Below are 12,653 nucleotides of genomic sequence, written 5' to 3' on the forward strand. Positions count from 1 at the left end.
AAGTATCACAATCACGTGCACGCCATTGAAACTCATTAGTTGGTCACAGAGAGTAACCCATATTGTGTCCATGAAACTACCAGATTGTCACAAAAACCCAACTGGTTCACTAATATCCTTAAGGGAAGAAAACTTGCCGTCCTTACTCGGTCTGGCCTATATGTGACTGCAGTCCCACACCAATGTGGTTGACCCTTAACTGCCCTCTAGCCTAGCAAGCCACTCAGTTGTATCAAATCAGGGCAACTAGGGTTGGGTAATAAATGCCAGCCTTGCCAGCGACACCTACATCCCGAGAATGAATAAAAAACAGTAAGCTAACAAAATGCTTCTCCCCCAAACAAGCAACCCAATTATGATCAACTTGATATGAACAGTCTAATGAACTAAAAAATACCAGGCTTCAAGGAGACTGTTTTATGCATATATAAAGTTCATTAGGACCAATGAACATAACTGTTGGCTACAGAATTGCTGCTCTGGCAATAAAGCATTTTTTTTTTTAAAACCACCCCTTCATAGCTTTGTAGACTGAACTTCTAGGGGCAGCAATTTGTGACTAAAATCCAGGTTAAACAGCAGCATGCTAATGTTGTTTTCAACACTAATATCAGCCACACACCCACAGTGGAAGAGAAACTATGAAGCATTCCAGCTGCTTCCAATTTGCACACTAGGATTTAAGATGAATAGATCAGCCACCAGAGCACAGGATGGATCTTCGTCTGAGGCAGATACAACATTCTACATAGCCCCCTTCCCTGTAGTGACTTTACTTGCTGCTACAACAACTTTTCATCAATTTCTTATGCAGCTAATGGCTTTGCCTATAATCATGTTAACTTTACTGAACAACAAGCTGGCTAATGAATGAACTGTTGCAGTAGCGCTCATTTTGTAGCCAACTGAATACCTGTAATTGTGCCTTTAGAATCAGCTACTTTCCATTACTGCTGGGCATTTGTGATTGAACGGTCCAGAGAAGTGATTTGACACGAAGCAAATGTTCTTTCATTGCATTTAATGTTATACAAATACCTATCCCCAGAGTTCTGATGGTGGAAGAAAGTTAACTAATGCAGAATACTATTACAAGAAAAAGTGTAGATGTTTGGAGGCATGTATCCAAAGGACAAGTTAATTCATGGAACATTTAAAATATGTGCATGTCATTTCTTTGAACAGTATTCAGCTGCAGCACCAAGAGAAAAGTATTCAGAACTAAAGAATCATATTGTAGAGTCAAAAGCCATTATGGATGCAGTAGCCATAGTGGTAAGGAACGATTGCTTAGTACTGGGTAGCAGTAGTAATGGATGACTCTTTAATGACTGCACAATAAATTCCAATACTGAGCTCTTCTGAGCAGGGTCAGATTTCTCTCCACACCCCTGACATTTACATCAAAAATTATACACAATTCATTAAAGCTGCTCAGTGCAATCCTCAGACTTCTCACTTAAGATCAGATGTCCACATGAGAAACTGCAAAGGCTTGCTCGCATCCTACACTGCGTTGCAACATATCGGTGCAACACTGAGCCACAATTTATTGCATGCTTACCTTACTGGTTAACAAGCTGGACCATATGTATATGTGTGCAAGTCTCATTTACTGCAGTTAAAGTTGTTTACTGCAAGATTTCTTCCCATTATAATTTATTCCTTTAATGCTTGTTTTTATGCAATAATTTCTAAGATTCATTTGCTCTTCCTCTTCTGTGTTTCAGTCAATCTCATTTGATGCTGCTGCCTTACTCTCAACTTCCTCTAGTATATGACGTTGAACTAGTTCGCCAACATGAGCACAAAAACATTAGGCTTTCGCAATAGCTGCAGCAGCTCTTAACATGGCAGTAAACAGATTTGAACTTTTAACCAAGTTAAAAGTGATAGCTATCAAAACTATATTTTTGATGAAATGCATTCAGATAATTATTCTTTTAAAAAATATATATTTGATACAGGCCAGGACAGCTTGGTAATAGCTCACTCCTTATCCTATCCTAATGCATTCAAGATGAAAGAGGTATTAATCAGTCAACACTTTCAGGTTTGCAGAGGTGACTTTACCATAAAAAAAATGAAATAATCACCAGTGATCATAATAATGATTCCACTGATCAAAAAAGAAAAAAAAAGCATGGATGGTAAACTGCCTGAACCACTGCAAGCAAAGGTGTTGTGTTATTACACCTCCAGGCTAGGATAATTCCTGATGTAGTTTACAGGTGAAGTATTTCAACATTCTATTCCTCAAAAGAAGTTTTGCACTACAACTGCTTTATCTGAAGATGCTCAGGAGGATTTGATATATGTAGCCAAGTGTCTGAAAGAACAGGATTCCTCAGAGCAAGCCAAACACACCTCCATCAAAAGAGGATAAACAACATTTTTTTTTAAAGTTAGAAAAAACTCAGCAAAATACTGTCTCCATTGAAATGCATTCTCTCTTACAGGGGCCACCCTGGGAGCACAATGAATCCCTGATGTTAGTGGATGCACTCCACCAGTGAAGATAAAAACATCCTGCATGGTATTTTTTTTAAAAAAGTGTCCTGAAAAAACCCCAAAAGCAAGCAACCAACTTCTTGGATTCACTCTCAAAGGAAATAAGGTTTGGGATTTAGTTTGTAACCTGAAATATCACTGAAGGGATGCAAAAATGGTTTCTACAGTGCCACTATGACACAAGAAAAGTTCATTCCCCTGCCTGAAATTAATCATAAATTCATCAACACCTTTCTGGTTTTAATCAATTGTAGGCCATTTCCAAGTTAAAAGAGGAAATCCAAGAAAGCCCACAGAAGTAGATGACTCCAACTGATACAGGATCAAACCATGATCAAAATTTCATGAGGCAAGGGTGCTGATAATGCAAAGTTATTTTTGCACAAAAAAATTCAATATCCAACCATGTGAATTAAGCAATGACTCAGTGGGAATTTAGAACTTAAAAATGAACTATCACCTGAATTAAGCGACTTTGAATTAAGAGTGGACTGTACGCCCAAAATAATTGTTTAGCCATCAACTCGAGATTTGCCCAAGAGGCATACTGCACCATTTTTGCTCCAGTTCCAAATCTAGCTCCGCAAGTTTTGGATCAAACTAGTGCTGCAGCCAAAAGACTCCCTGAAAGCAGATGATTTGACACCATTGCTACAACCTTTAAATGTATGAATCAACGCAGCTCAACAGCTGACATTGGAAGATTTTCTTTGGAAGATTAAGTGCCAAAGGGGCAACTTCAGGCATTGCCACGGTTCTGTTGTCATCAAGACCCTCCTGACCAAGGTGCCAAATGGGACAATTGTGGAAGAAGTCCATGTCAACATCCACACCCCACTCCATAGTGTGAAACAGCTCGACTTAGAGCCATGCTTTACCACAGCCTGCGGTACCAAGGGTACATACAAGACTGATGGATCATGGAAGAGCCCAATATTCTTTTCCCAGTCACAAGGAAATATGACTTCTTCAATGTTTTCAAACACATCGCTCCTATGACCATGTACTTACTGTATCTTCCTTTGTTACAGGAAGATTGCTGAACCAAAATGCTTGTGCATTTTAAGTTTGGACTCAATTTCAAAGTGGACTGGTGGTAACCAAAGCTATCTAATCTTGAAGGACCATTTTCCACCATTTTAAATTGTTCCCAACAAGCTCTTCTGGAGTGTGAGAAGGCCAAGCTTCACAGTCTCAAACTGTATTTCTGAGTATGATGATGAATATATTTTGGATGATCACCAATTAGTATGAGGCACATGCAGGACAGATAAAGTGTAAAATCATATACAAGAAAAGCTCTGTTTATACTAGTGTATTGTTTATTTCCAGTTGGAGATTAAAGCATTTGTCCTATTATCAAGCACAAATAGAAGCAAAACAAACATAAAAATGGAGCTTCATACTGGGCATCTTGCTGATATAAACAGAATAGAACTAAGGTATTGGTATCTAATTAGATTTTACAGTAGAATAGAAGCTACCCAGTGTTACTGTTTCATAATATATCCATACACATATGAACAATGATGTAGTTCTCAACTTTTGTAGAATTGGTATAGGAATGTAGGGATATGCTTCAGTTTAACGTGTCACCTCTGGTGTTATAACATATCCGTAGTAAAAACTGGCTGAATTTTTTTTTAAATCCCTGTCTTGGTGAACTTTTGCTTTTGAACAGTTTTATTCTATTTAAGGCAGTACATCAGTGTGCCAACATACTGTGGCATTAAGCCGGATGCATATCTACGATTCACTACATGGCAAGTTTCCAATCTCAGCTGAGCTATCACGTAAAGGTTCTGAGCTGAGCAAAGCAGTTCCCCTTTGGCAAAGTTATAGATACAAGATAATTTTTAAAAGCAATGCAATTTTAGGTCTCTCGTGTGCCTTCTAGCAGGCAGCTTAAGGAGAACCATTCTTGGCCAGGGTGTGGAGCTCAAAACCAAGGAGGGGAGCGACAGGAAGCAGATGTAACCATGAAGGTCAGTACTTCAGTATGGAAATTTTAAAACATATCTTGCTTCAAGTAAGTGTGAATACTTCATAACTCAGAATTACATAAAGATATTTGCTCTCAAGAAAAAAAGACAACAATCTAGATTTAAGCATTTTCTTAGTGTTCAAATGGTCAATTTTTTCATTAAAAAGCTGCTTTATTTTTATGCAAAGTATAACATTACAATTCTCAGTTCTACTATATCAAACTGTTGTGCAACTAATATTTCTGGGCTATTGAAGCAAAGTCATTAAGAATAATTGATGGCTTAGATGGCACTTGAACACACTCTGTGTCAACAGACAAATGCCAACATAAGCTACATCAGCATATTGCAAGGTGTCCTTGAGTTCAATTATCCCTGTAGCAACATAAAAACACATAGCCTCGATTACACAAATCAGGCATTTCAAAACACCAGAAAACTTTCTTCTGAAAAGAATCACTAGCTTTCAACACTATTACTTAAAGGATTCTTGAAGGATACTAAATAGTTGAGTAATTAATATAAATCAAACCTTGTAACAAAATACTCTGCTGTTGCCAAGATTCCCTTTAGTTTTGCTAAACTTGAAGTTCCATAAAAGCTGAAAGAACTCAGACCTGGGTAACTATTTGTTATCCTCATATAAAATAAGATTTGATCATACCTAAAACAATTAAACAATCAGAATGTAACTGCACTGCTAATTAATACAGGCACACACATGAAAATAGGCTGTTCAGCTTGATTTTTGAAGTTTTATTCTACTTTTTGCAGGATAGATTTCCTTAAATTTTGCTTTTAAGATCAGGGGCTAATTACTCTCTCAAAATGAATGCTAGTTTACACTAAACACAATTTTTTTTATATAAATGGAGGGCAGCACAAGAGAGTATGTGATAGACCAATATTTGACACCATATATTGTGCAGAAATACTTATGTAAATTATATCAAATTCAACATTTATATGAATTGAAGTTTGAACTTGGTCACCCCATGTAGACCATGATGTAAATCATTATAGCACAAGCTAATATGGAACAAGAATTAAAGAAAGCCCTTCATTCTAAAACTATATCTGCAATATATTTTTTTAAAAATCTTACATCAGTGCACACTTCCTATATGCATCACTTACCCTCCCATGGTCTCATTTTTGTCACACTTGCGTCAATTTACCATTATGAATTCATATGTCCACATTTATTATGGGTTTTACCTATGTAAATTTATCATGCTAATTTGCACAATTTCAGGTGGCTCTGCAGCAGCTTTCAAACTGACTGTGCCAGCTTGTCGACCATCTTGGATTTTCTTGAAGTCATTTTTCCTGTCATATAACTTGCTTTTAAACTTAATATATTTTTTATTTGTATGTCTATATTAATTCTATTTTTCTTTCCTCCAGCTTTCTGCCTCTCCCCACTCGTATGCTCTGAGTCCTTGTTGTTTCAGGCATGTTGTTACTAGGTGGCGCAAAGGTAACTCTATACCTTATCTAGTCTATGCTGAAACTAACCTGAGCCAGTTTAATTCTCATAGGTTAGTCAAGTTTCAGCGTGCTAAGTCAGTGCAATTCTGCTTTTGCAACAGCTTAACTGTCATGGTCAACACAAATAACCAAGACTTAATGCTGCCAATCATCAGTGGTGGGTGCAGATAGGGTACCATAACATCTAAGGATGACATTAGACTCACCACCTTGGTTGGTGGACAGATTTTGAAGAGTTAAAAAATTACATTTACATCTCAGCATAATTAAATAGAACTGGATCCAGATTTATTTCCAAGGTATAATTACAAAGGGTACAGAAAATTGAAGAAAATGCTAAATTTTAAATCCTAAATTACTTGTTTCCACTTCTTCAGTTGTGCTACCAGAAGCTGACGGATACATTTTATGCAGCATAGATTAGCTAATCTGGAGTATCATTGTAGGTATAGTACAGGAGGCGGCCATTCTGCCCATCGTGCACATGCCGGCTCTTTGAAAGAGCTATCCAATTAGTCCCATTCCACTGCTTTCCCCATAGTCTTGTGAATTTTTTCCCTTCAAGTGTTTATCCAATTCCCCTTTAAAAGTTACTAATGAATCTGCTTCCACCACCTTTTCAGGCAGTGTGGTCCAGATCATTACAACTGGCTGCGTAAAAAAATGTTTCCTCATGTCACTTCTGGCTTGTTTGCCAATCACCTTAAACCTGTGTCCTTTAGTTACCGACCCTTCTGCCACTGGAAACAGTTTCTCCTTATTTACTCTGTCAAAACCTGTTCATGAATTTGAACACCTCTATCAAATTGCCCCTTAACCATCTCTGCTCTAAGGAGAACAAGTTTCTCCAGCCTCTCCACATAACTGAAGTGCCTCAGCCCTGGCACCATTCTAGTAAATCTCTTCTGCACCCTCTCTAAGGCCTTGACATCCTTCCTAAAGTGTGGTGCCCAGAATTGAACACAATACTCCAGCTGAGGTCCAACCAGTGTTTCATAAAAGGTTTAGCATAACTTCCTTGCTTTTGTACTCTATGCATTTCTTAATAAAGCCCAGGATCCCATATGCTTTTCAACAGTCTTCTCAACTTGTCCTGCCACCTTCAAAGATTTGCTTATGTGCACCCCCAGGTCTCTTTGTTCCTGCACCCCCTTTAAAATTGTACCATTTAGTTTATATTACCGCTCCTCATTCTTCCTACCAAAATGCATCACTTCGCACTTCTCTGCATTAAATTTCATCAGCCAAGTGTCTGCCATTTCATCAGTCTGTCTATGTCCTCCTGAAGTCAGTTGCTATCCTCCACATCGTTTACTACATTTCAGAGTTTTTTTTCATCTGTAAACTTTGAAATTATTCCCTCTATACTCAACTCCAGGTCATTAACAAATCAAAAAGAGCAGTGGTCCTAATACTGACCCCTGGGGAACACCACTGTATACTTCCCACCTGTTTGAAAAACAACCGTTCAGAACTACACTCTGTCCCCAAGCCAATTTTGTATCCATGCTGCCACTGTCCCCTTAATTCCTTGGGCTTTAATTTTGCTAACAAGTCTGTTATGTAGTTTATCAAATGCCTTTTGAAAGTCCATATACACAACATCAACCCTCTCCGTCACTTCATCAAAGAACTCAATCAAGTTAGTCCAATGCGATTGTCCATTAACAAATCCGTGCTGACTTTCATTTATTAGTCCATACTTTTCCAAGTGCCAATTAATTTTGTCACGGAATTTTGTATCTAAAAGTTTCCCCACCACCGACATTACGCCGACTGGTTTATAATTGCTGGGTTTATCCCTCTTCCCCTTTTTGGAACAGGGATGTAACATTTGCAATCCTCCAGTCCTCTGGCACCATTCCCATATCTAAAGACGATTGAAGATTGAAGCCACAGCCTCCACAATGTCCACCCATACTTCCCTCAGTAATCCAGGATGCATCCCATCTGGACTGGGTAACTTTTCTACTTTGAGTACTGTCAATCTTAAGTACCTCCTCTTATCCTATCCAGTATCACTACTACCTCCTCCTTTACTGCTACAATGGCAGCATCCTCTCTAGTGAAGACCAATGCAAAGTATTCCTTCAGTGCCTCAGCCATGCCCTCTGCCTCCACAAGATCTTTTTTGTACCTAATCGTTCCCACCCTTCCTTTGACTACCCTTTTACTATTTATATGTTTACAAAAGACTTTTGGGTTCCCTTTCATGTTAGCTGCTAATCTACTCATACACTCTCTCTGCCCCTCATTTCCTTTTTTTGATCTCCTCTGTACTTTCTATATTCAGCCTGGTTCTCTACTGTATTATGAACCTTACATTCATCATAAGCCTCCTTTTTCTGTTTCATTTTAATCTCTATATCTTTAGTCATCCAGGCAGCTCTAGCTTTGGATGTCCTTCCTTTCCCCATCGTAAGGATGTATCTACTCTGTACCCAAACCAACTCCTCCTTGAAGGCCTCCCATTGGTCAATTACTGTTTTGCCTATCAACTTTTGATTCCAGTCCACCTGGGCAAGATCCCTTCTTAACTAAATGAAATTTGCCCTCCTCCAGTTAAGCATTTTCATATTTGATTGTTCCTTGTCCTTTTCCATAACTATTCTAAACCTAATGATACTATGATCACTGTTCCCCAAATGCTCCCCACTGAAAACATGCTCCATCTGCCCCACTTCATTCCCCAGAACTAGATCCAGCACTGTTTCCTTCCTGGTTAGGCTGGAAACACACTGTTCCAGAATGTTCTCTTGGACACATTCCAGGAATTCCTCCCCTTCTTTGTCCTTTACACTGTTACTGTCCCAGTCTATATTGGGATAATTGAAGTCCCCCCTTATCACTACTCAATAGTTCTTGGATCTTTCAGTAATTTGCCTGCAAATGTTCTCCTCTTTCTCCTTTCCAATATTATACACCCAGTAGTGTAATAGCTCCTCTCTTGTTCCTTAATTCTAACCAAATAGATTCTTTGATCACAAAACTACATCATCTCTTTCCAGTGCTATAATAGTTTCTTTGATTAACACTGCCCGCCCAACCCCAACCCACTTTCTTTCCTGAATACCTTGTAGCCAGTAATATTAAATACCCAATCCTCCCCTTCTCTGAGCCAGGACTCTGTTATTGCCACTATATCATAGTCTCATGTGGCGACTTAAGCCTGCAATTCACCAACCTTATTTACCTCGCTACGTGCATTTACGCACATGCACTCCAATTTCATCTTAGACTGCCTCGCATTTGTCCCCTGTCTGATCCCTCCTATTTCTCAACTATTCTTTACTCTAGTGCTACTTGTCCCTCCCAGTCCTCTGTGCACCTTTTTTCTCCTCTCTAATGTTTCATTGTGGTGCCCCCAACCCCCCTCCCCCCCAAATTAGTTTAAACTCTCCCCCACAGCACCAGTCCCCATGAGGACTTGGTCGCAGCGCTATAGAGGTGCAAGCCGTCCATCTTGAACCGATCACTCCTGCCCCAGAACTGTTCCCAATGTCCCAGGAATCTGAAGCCCTCCCTCCTGCATCACTGCTCCAGCCACACATTATCCTATGTTATCCTACTATTCCTATATTCACTAGCATATAGCACTGGGAGTAATGCAGAGATTACTACCTTTGAGGTCCTGCTTTTTAACTTCCTCCCTAGCTCCTGAAACACTGGCTTAAGGACCTCAACCCCTTTCCTTCCTATGCCATTGGTTCCCACATGGACCACGACTTCTGGCTATTCCCCTTCTTCCCTCAAAATGTTCTGCACAGTGATGTCCTTTACCCTGGCACCAGAGAGGCAGCACACCATGCGAGACTCACATCAGCGGTTGCAGAAATGCCTGTCTATCCCCCTGACCATTGAATCCCCTATAACAACTGCATTTCTTTTGCCCCCCCCCCCGTGCAGCCGAGTCGCTCTCAGTGCCATGGATTTGTTCCTTGACTGCACTCCCCCCAAGGTATCAACTCCCTCACTGGTATTCAACACTGAATATCGTTTGTGAGAGCCACACTCCCACGGGACTCCTGCACTGCCTACTTGTTCCTCCTAGTCTGTCTGGTGGTTATCCACTCCCTCTCCACCTGAACACACTGTAGCTGTGGGGTGACCACCTCCTAAAACGTGCTATCCGCAAAACTCTCAGCTTCCCATATGCACTGTAGTGATGCCAGTCGTGTCTCAAGCTCAGAAACTCTGTTTTGGTTGCAGCCCAATAGCCTTAACTGCACAAAGATTTCTGTTTTCAGATAAATGAAAAACAACAAAGACTGTAGGAGCCCAGTTACTGGTCCAAGACCAATGTGGATACTTTAAGTCAAGAATGTCACATTAGTATGCTGTGATGTCTAAAATTAAAAGTCACAACATTGCTTTATTACTGTACAATCATAAGCAAAAGATACTTCTTTTTTTTAGAAAAAAGTCCTATGATCTTTCTATAATGTCCTCTTTCAAGTATTTTACTAGATACACTAGCATTTTGATAATTTTATTTCCACCTTCTTGCTGAGTTTGAATATGACCTTAGTCTGCTACATCACTTAATACTGTAGTAGCACCTTGTGGTAGAAATCAAGTACAACAACTCCATCGCATTGCAGTACTGGATTTCTACTACAAGATGCCACTAGAGTACTGTAGGTGGTTAACTACAATTCTAATAGCAACACATTCCTGACTAAATTGAAAGAACTTTTAATTTGCTTGACATTATTTCAGTTCTACTGAAAGGCAAAGTTAAAAAATCTTTGCACTGAACAATGCAAACAGCCCAACTAATCCAAAAGATACTTTTTTCTACTAATTATACATGAAATTAACTCATACTCTTATCGCTCAGCCATCCAATAGCAACTGAATCATTTTGTATGTTAGCTACCCTTGAGCACTCACTACTAGAGATCACATATAAGAGTTGGAAAAGACGGTAAGCAAGACGGTCATTAACGTAGCACATGTGAAGTCACATGGCAACTACCTTGGGTAATTGAATATGCGGAGTGGTTGCCATTAACATCACAGCCAAAGTCTGAGTTCATAATTATTCTTCAAAAAAAAATCCGTCTGACGGAAAGCAAATGCCAAGTAATAAAATGGTACTTTAAATTTACTAATTCCATCCAATTTCCAACCTAATCAGGATATTAGCTAGAAACTTTGCCCTTTAAAATCATTTTCCCACATAACACAAGGAAGAAACTTTCATTTATATGGAGCCTTATCAACTCCTCAGGACATCCCAATTATTTCAACGTCAAATTAATTTCTTTTGAAGTGTAGTCCAGATATGTAGGCAAACATGGCAGCTAATCTGGACACAGAAAAGTCCCACAAGCAGCAAATGATCAGTTATGCTGCTCTTGGTAGTGATGCATTGAGGGAATAACGTTAGAATTGACACCAGGAGAATACCCTCTTCTTCTTTGAAGAGTGCAATGGGACAGTTTATGTCCACCTGAATAGGCCAATAGGGCCTCAGTTTAATGTGTCATCTGAAGGATGGCATTTTTGACAATGCAACATTCCCTCAGTACTGCACTGGTGTTAGCCGAGTGCTCACATTCCAAGTCATGAAGTGGGACTTGCACTCTCAGCTTGACTCAGACAAGTGCACTACCACAGAGCCAAGCAATTTAGAAAATTGATATTGATTTTTTTAATATTATATATAATAATAAATATAAATATATATATAAAAAATAAATAAAGGTTTATCATAGAGAGAGTGAAGTTTCCAGTGAAGAGAACAGTGCTACTATGCAGAAGAATCGCCTCCATTTTGCAAATGCATTGATCAGATCTGTGCCTCACTGTGCCTGCTGCTTTGGGTTATCAGCTGCTGGAGTTTACAAAATAAGTAACTAAGTTTTCAGTAACTAGTAACAGTGAATAGGCACAGGAAGAGAAGCTGCTGAACCAACAAATTGGAAACTACCCTTCTGGGTTCAACACTGGCCTCCTTATGGAAAAATTCATGCCACTGGACTAATTTACTTTGTGGGAAATGTTATTCATAATTTTACAATTTTTGAAGAGTTCAACATTTATCCAAAGTTTAAAGTTGAAGAGAAGAATGAACGTGAAGTTAAACACTTTGGGGTAGAGTTTCCGCTTTGGGCGCAATCGGCAATTGGGCGCAAACTGCACCCGAAAATTACGCCGGTTAGCAGTTCAAGTTTCCTCTTAAATGCATTTGCATAATCACAAACGTAAAATCTTCGATGAACCAGCCCAATCTGGCAGGGTAATAGCTTGGTTTATTTTGGAATAAAAATATTCACTGATGTATTTAAGAGTGGTAACCTAGTGCAGTTTTATTAATACAGCTGAAAACGGGCTTTATCACAAAAAATAAGCATTTTTAGTAAGAGTGTTTTTTCCTCCACTTGTAAGTAACCTGATTTTAAAATCACTGAAAATGACTTAAATAAGTTATACTGAACCATTTACTACTTTCATTGGTGTACACTAGTCAATTTCTTCGTAAATTAAATATTTTTTTAATATGTAAAAATGTTTAAAACGTGCCTACTAATGTCTGTGCGTCTAAGAAAACTAGTTTAATTTGAAGACCCTACTCGAACGGCCCAATAGATGAAAACTCGCCATCCTCATTATTTCGATCTGGGGGCATGGCCAATTTTGTGGGCTGGGCCGGCGTTGGGG

At 39.1% G+C, this 12,653-nt stretch overlaps 1 protein-coding gene across 5 annotated transcripts in view; it reads right to left on the reverse strand.

Moving 5' to 3' along the window:
• ap1b1 (adaptor related protein complex 1 subunit beta 1) overlaps positions 1-12,653 on the reverse strand; it is an 87,280-nt gene that overhangs the window by 49,946 nt on the left and 24,681 nt on the right. The gene's annotated exons all lie outside the window — the stretch shown is intronic.

The sequence above is a fragment of the Heptranchias perlo genome, chromosome 25 (genome assembly GCF_035084215.1).
Source record: "Heptranchias perlo isolate sHepPer1 chromosome 25, sHepPer1.hap1, whole genome shotgun sequence".
In the NCBI taxonomy this organism is placed as follows: Eukaryota; Metazoa; Chordata; class Chondrichthyes; order Hexanchiformes; family Hexanchidae; genus Heptranchias; species Heptranchias perlo.